This window comes from Crocodylus siamensis, chromosome 5, assembly GCF_052110815.1.
Source record: "Crocodylus siamensis isolate JL-2025a chromosome 5, ASM5211081v1, whole genome shotgun sequence".
Classification (NCBI taxonomy): domain Eukaryota; kingdom Metazoa; phylum Chordata; order Crocodylia; family Crocodylidae; genus Crocodylus; species Crocodylus siamensis.
In genome coordinates this window covers 192,481,857-192,487,640 of record NC_143399.1, presented here as the reverse complement: position 1 = coordinate 192,487,640, position 5,784 = coordinate 192,481,857, and positions in this window count along the sequence as shown.

The window sequence follows — 5,784 nt, the reverse complement described above, 5'->3', positions numbered from 1 at the left end:
GTCTTGTTTTCTGGCTTTCCTTCAAGAGAGAGACTTTTGAATCTGGGGGCAACTAAGATCGTTGGTGTAGTATTCTTATGCATTTTGATTGGCAGAGAAGAGCTGGAAAGCAACTCTCAAGTACAGCTTCTTAAAACTCAAAGTATCACTGAGGCATCCACCCGTATTAAAAATAAATTCTACCTGATTATAGTGGAAGGTTTTGGCATACAGTCTTTCCTAACCTGTGCAAAAATCAGTACATTTTCCAACCTTTCTTGGCAGTTAACCTGTTTAGCTGGTTTGTGATTTGAGTATTGAGCATTAGTAAGAGAAACCCATGTGTATATTCTTCATTTTCCTCCAGTATGCTATGTTTCATGAACTAAAAACTTCAAATATTATTTAAAAAAAAATCTGTGTAGTTTTAAATCTTCCCTATTACATTGTTAGGAGAGCTTCTTAGTACTCAGTTCTACAGAATAATCTAGGATGTCATAACAGCAAATTGACCTGCCTACAGCTTGCTTAAAACAGGGCTTAATAAAATAGTAAGGGTAGGAGAGTGTGACCTGGAGTTTGGTCATTTACCCCAAGTCTGGGTAGGTCTTTCTGCAGGTCTAGAAAAGTAGCTCTGTTGCCTTTTACAGCAGGGCTGTCCAACAGGCAGCCTGCAGGCTACATGCAGCCCATGGACTGCCACCTGGCTGCTGTGGCCCCCATTGTTCCTGCTGCTGCAGAGGCCAGGGTCTCTGGGTTCCTCCTCCCTCATCTCATTGAAGGGTGTACGGAAGTTGCTTTTTCACACCATTTAAAGGGCTTTATTGCTATGCCTTAACAAGTGCACAGCTTTACAGCACTTCAAAAATGGGTACAGCACTTTAACCCTTGTTAAATAAGGTATTAAATTTGAAGCACTGTGTTTTACAGTGCCGTAGCATCCTACAGCACTTTAAATAACTTCTGTACACTGGTCAGAAAGTATGCTGTAAAGCATCTGCTGCCACCTATCTTGGAAGTGCAGGGAGGCTCAAAGCCCACTCCTCCACCCCCACCAAAGACTGGCCAGACAGTATGTGGTGGCTGGGGGAGTCGAGCTACTGGTGCTATGCATAAGGGGCTGACCTGCCTGTGTGGCCTGGTGTCCTGCGCGGGGGTTGCACTGGCCACAAGTTGACAGCCTTGCTTCACAGTATCGTGTTAATGCATCTTGGGCTGAGGGTAAGGTGCAGCTCAGGATCCTCACCTAGATTACTGTTCTGTGGCAGTGACAAAATTGACTTTAGGCTTGTGATGTTGTCCTGTGCCGAACGATCACAGTATACAGGAGAAATCCTTCAAAATTGTGCAAAGGTTGCTTTTAAAGAGTTTATTCCAGACACCATGAATCCTCATTTTCAAAGATGTGCTCTCCAAAATGTTGTCTCACGTGCATTTTTGAGAAGTTTAAGTATGTTACTGCAGCCCTAAGCTTCCAGACTCCAGCCGCTTTCCAAGCTGTCCAAAATGGAAAAACCCACCTCAGTGCGACATGGGTGAGAAGCTGCCTCTGGCAAATCCTTCTCCTCCATGTTCTCACAGTGGAAGCTTTTATCATTGAATGTGCATGGTAATAAGAGGGTTTGTTTTCTTTCCAATCCTAGTTTGGCCTTGCTGAGCCCTGTTTAGAGGAGGACCCTGCCTCAGGCATGGCCACTCGCAACACTTCCCATAGTGTTCAGCTGGGGCTGTCTGAAAACTCTGTAGTGCATGAATTTGCCTATTTGCAGCTTGAGAGAAGGTCATACGACCTGTTCCCCTCCTTGGATTGCCTTACACAAAACATAAAAGGCGGAGATCCATTTTTGTTTAAAGAACCAGTACAAAATAATCTACAAATACACTATGAAGACAATAAAGAAAGGTTGAAATCTTAAATGGAAATGTTCAGCTGTGAGAAGCAGGATGACTTGGCCAATAAATGCATTAGAATGAACTATCCACTAGCCTACACCATCCTAGGTTAAAATTAGAGGAATTTGCAGGTGTTAAACTACTGACACAGAATCATAGAAAAATCAGAGTTGGAAGGGACCTCAGGAGGTCATCTAGTCCAAACTCCTGCTCAAGTAGGACCATCCCCAACTAGATAATCCCAGTCAAGGTTTTGATTAGCCAGGTCTTAAAAACCCCCAAGGATGGAGAGTCCACCACCTCTCCGGGTAACCTGTTCCAGTGTTTTACTACCACCCTAGTGAGAAAATTCTTCCTAATATCTAACCTAAACTTCCCTTGCTGCAACTTGAGATCATTGCTTCTTGTTCTGTCATCTGCCACCACTAAGAACAATTTAGCTCCATCCTCTTTCAAACCCCTTTGCAGGGAGTTGAAGGCTGCTACTAAGTCCCCTCTCAGTCATGTCTCTTCCAGGCTAAAGAAGCCCAGTTTCCTCAGCCGCCCATAAGTCATATGCTCTAGCCCCTGAACCATTTTTGTTGCCCTCTGCTGGACTCTCTCCAATTTGTCCACATGCTTTCCATAGTGGGGAGTCCAAAACTGAACACAGTACTCCAGATGTGGCTTCACCAGTGCAGAATAGAGGGGAATAATTACTTCTCTTGCCCTACTGGCAACATTCCTACCAATACAGCCTAATTTACCATTACCTTTCTTGGCAATGGGCACACTTTTGGCTCATTCAGCTTGTTGTCCACTGGAACTTTCTGCAGAGCTGCAGCCCAGACAGTCAACCCCCAGCCTGTACCGGTGCATGGGATTGTTCCGTTCTCAGTGCAGGACTTTGAACTTGTCCTTGGCCCATTTTCTGTTGACCCAATCCTCCAATTTGTCTAGGTCACTCTGAATCCTAGCCCTACCCTCCAGCATATCTATTAGTCCCCCCAGCGTGGTGTCATCTGCAGACTTGCTGAGGGTGCACTCTATGCCATCTTCCAGGTTGTTGATGAAGACATTAAACAAAACTGGTCCTAGAACTGACCTCTGGGCACTCCACTCGATACCGGCTGCCAAGTAGACATTAAGCCATTGATTACTACCCTCTGAGCCTGATGTTCCAGCCAGTTTTGTATTTACCTTACAGTGCATTCATCTAGCCTATATTTCCTTAGCTTGCCTGCAAGAACATTGTGGAGGCCATATCCAAAGCCTTGCTAAAATCAAGGTATACCATCTCCACTGGTCTCCCTGCATCCACAGAGCCAGTCATCTCATCACAGAAGGCAATCAGGTTGGTCAGGCATGACTTGCCCCTGGTGAATCCATACTGACTACTCATAATCACTTTTTTCTCCTCCAAGTGCTTAGAAATGGATTCCTTGAGGATCTGCTCTATGATTTTTTTTCCAGGAACTGGAAAAAAGGTGAAGTTGACTGGTCTGTAGTTTCCTGGATCCTCCCTTTTTCCCTTTCTTAAATATGGGCACTACGTCTGCCCTTCTCCAATAATCCAGGACCTCTTCTGATAGCCATGAGTTTTCAAAGATGATGGCCAGTGGCTCTGCAATCGCATCAGCCAACTCCCTCAGCACGCTTGGGTGCATCCCATCCATCCCCATGAACTTGTATATGTACAGCTTTTCTAAATAGTCCCTAACATGTTCTTTCACCACTATTGGGTGCTCACTTCCCCGCCAAGCTGTGCTGCCAGGTGCAGTAGTCTGGGACCTGACCTTGCCTGTGAAGACTACGGTGAAAAAGATATTGAGCACTTCAGCCTTTTCTGCATCCTGTCACAAGGTTGTCCCATTCAGTAAGGGACCCACACTTTCCCTGATCCTCTTCTTGTTACGGACATACTTATAGAAACCCTTCTCGTTACCTTTTGCGTCCCTTGCAAGCTGCAACTCCAGTTGTACTTTGGCCTTCCTGACTTCATCCCTGCATGTCCAAGCAGTAGTCTTATACCCCTCCCCAGTTGTTTGTCTAAGTTTTCACTTCTTATAAGCTTCCTTTTTGTGATTTAAAAAGTTTTTGTGACTAAAATTTTTGTGACTAAAGAGTCCCTTGCTAAACCAAATGGGTCTTCTGCCACACTTGTATAGCCTTCCTGCGCATTGAGAAGGTTTGTTCCTGTGCTCTCAGTAAGGCTTCTTTAAAGTACAGCCAGCTCTCCTGGACTTCTCTCCCCCTCAGTCTGGTTTCCCAGGGGATCCTACCCATGAGTTCCTGGAGCAAGTCAAAGTCTGCTTTTCTGAAGTCCAGGGTCCCTACTCTGTTGCTCTCCTTCTTTCCTTTCCTCTGGATCCTGAACTCAGTCAAGAAGAGCAGGGCCCCTAGTTGGCCATTCCAGCACTTGCTCCAGGAATTTGTCCCCAACACTCTCCAAAAACATTCTGGCTTGCCTGCGCACTGCTGTCTTGTCCTCTCAGCAGATGTCAGGGAGATTGAAGTCCCCCATGAGAACCAGGGCTTGTGATTGGGAAACTTCACTAGCTGTTCGAAGAAAGCCTCATCCACCACTTCCTCCTGGTCTGGTGGTCTATAGCAGACCCCCACCATGACATCACACTTGTTGCTCTTTCCTCTGACCCTAAGCCTTTCGACAGGCCTACCTCCAGTTTCATACTGGAGCGCTGAGCAATCATATGGCTCTTTTAGATGAAGTGCAACTCCTCCTCCTCTTGTCCCCTGCCTGTCCTTCCTGAACAGTTTATACTCATCCATGACAGTGCTCCAGGCATGCAAGCTCCCACCACGTCTCTGTTATTCCAACCATGTCACAGCTCCGTGACTGTGCAAGGACTTCCAGTTCTTCCTGCTTGTGTCCCAGGCTCTGTGCAATTGTGTACAGGCAAATGAGGTAACTAGTAAATCACCCTGATTTCTCAGGAAGAATAAGTACACCTTCCCTGTTGCCCCTTCCTGCTTGCTCTTCCTCCAGGTCACCCACTTCCCCACTTACCTCAGGGCTTTGGTCTCCATCCCCTGGCAAACCTAGTTTAAAGGCCTCCTTACTAGGTTAGTGAACCTGTCTGCAAAGATGCTCTTCCCTCTCTTCATCAGGTGGATCTAGAGTTACCATACATCCGGGTTTTCCCAGTCATGTCCTCTTTTTTGGACCCCTGTGCTGCATCTGGGCGGGTTTTTAAAATAAAAGCCAAATGTCCGGGTTTTCTGCTCTCTGAGTCTGGCTGCTCTGGGGTGGGAGCAGCAGGCAAGTCGATTGGATGTTGGGGGTCATCTGCTCCCCCCCGGTGGGGGGGGTGGAAGAGAGAGAGAGAAAAAGGGGGCGGTGCTGCAGGTCTGGAGTGAGGGGCATGGGGGATGGGACGGGACGGGGGACTGTGGGTTGGGTGTGCAGGGCACTGGCAGCTCCAGGGGGCTGCGGGTCAGAAGTGAGGGGCACCAGCAAGGGCAGGGGCAGGGGCAGGGGCAGGGCAGGGGCATGTCACTGTCCCCTCACCCCCTAGTGACAGGTGTCCTCTTTCTGGGACCTAGAAATATGGTAACCCTAGGTGGATCCCATCTCTTCCCAGAAATCCGTCGTCTTGGAATGTCGTTTTGGGGTCAAAGAAGCCAAAGCCCTGCTAGCGACACCACCTGCGCAGCCAGGCATTTGTCTTCAGGATGCCGCCGCTCCTGCCCGAGCCCTTTCCCTTGACTGGAAGGATTGAAGGGAACACCACCTGAGCCCCCGCCCCCTTCACCCTTGCGCCCAGAGCCCTGTAGTCACTTCTGATCCACTCAGCATCTCCCTTGGCTTTATCACTGGTGCCCGCATGGATGAGCATCATGGGGCAGTAGTCAGAGGGTCAGATGAGTCAGTAATCCCTCCATGGTATCTTGGATCTGGGCTCTGGGCAAGCA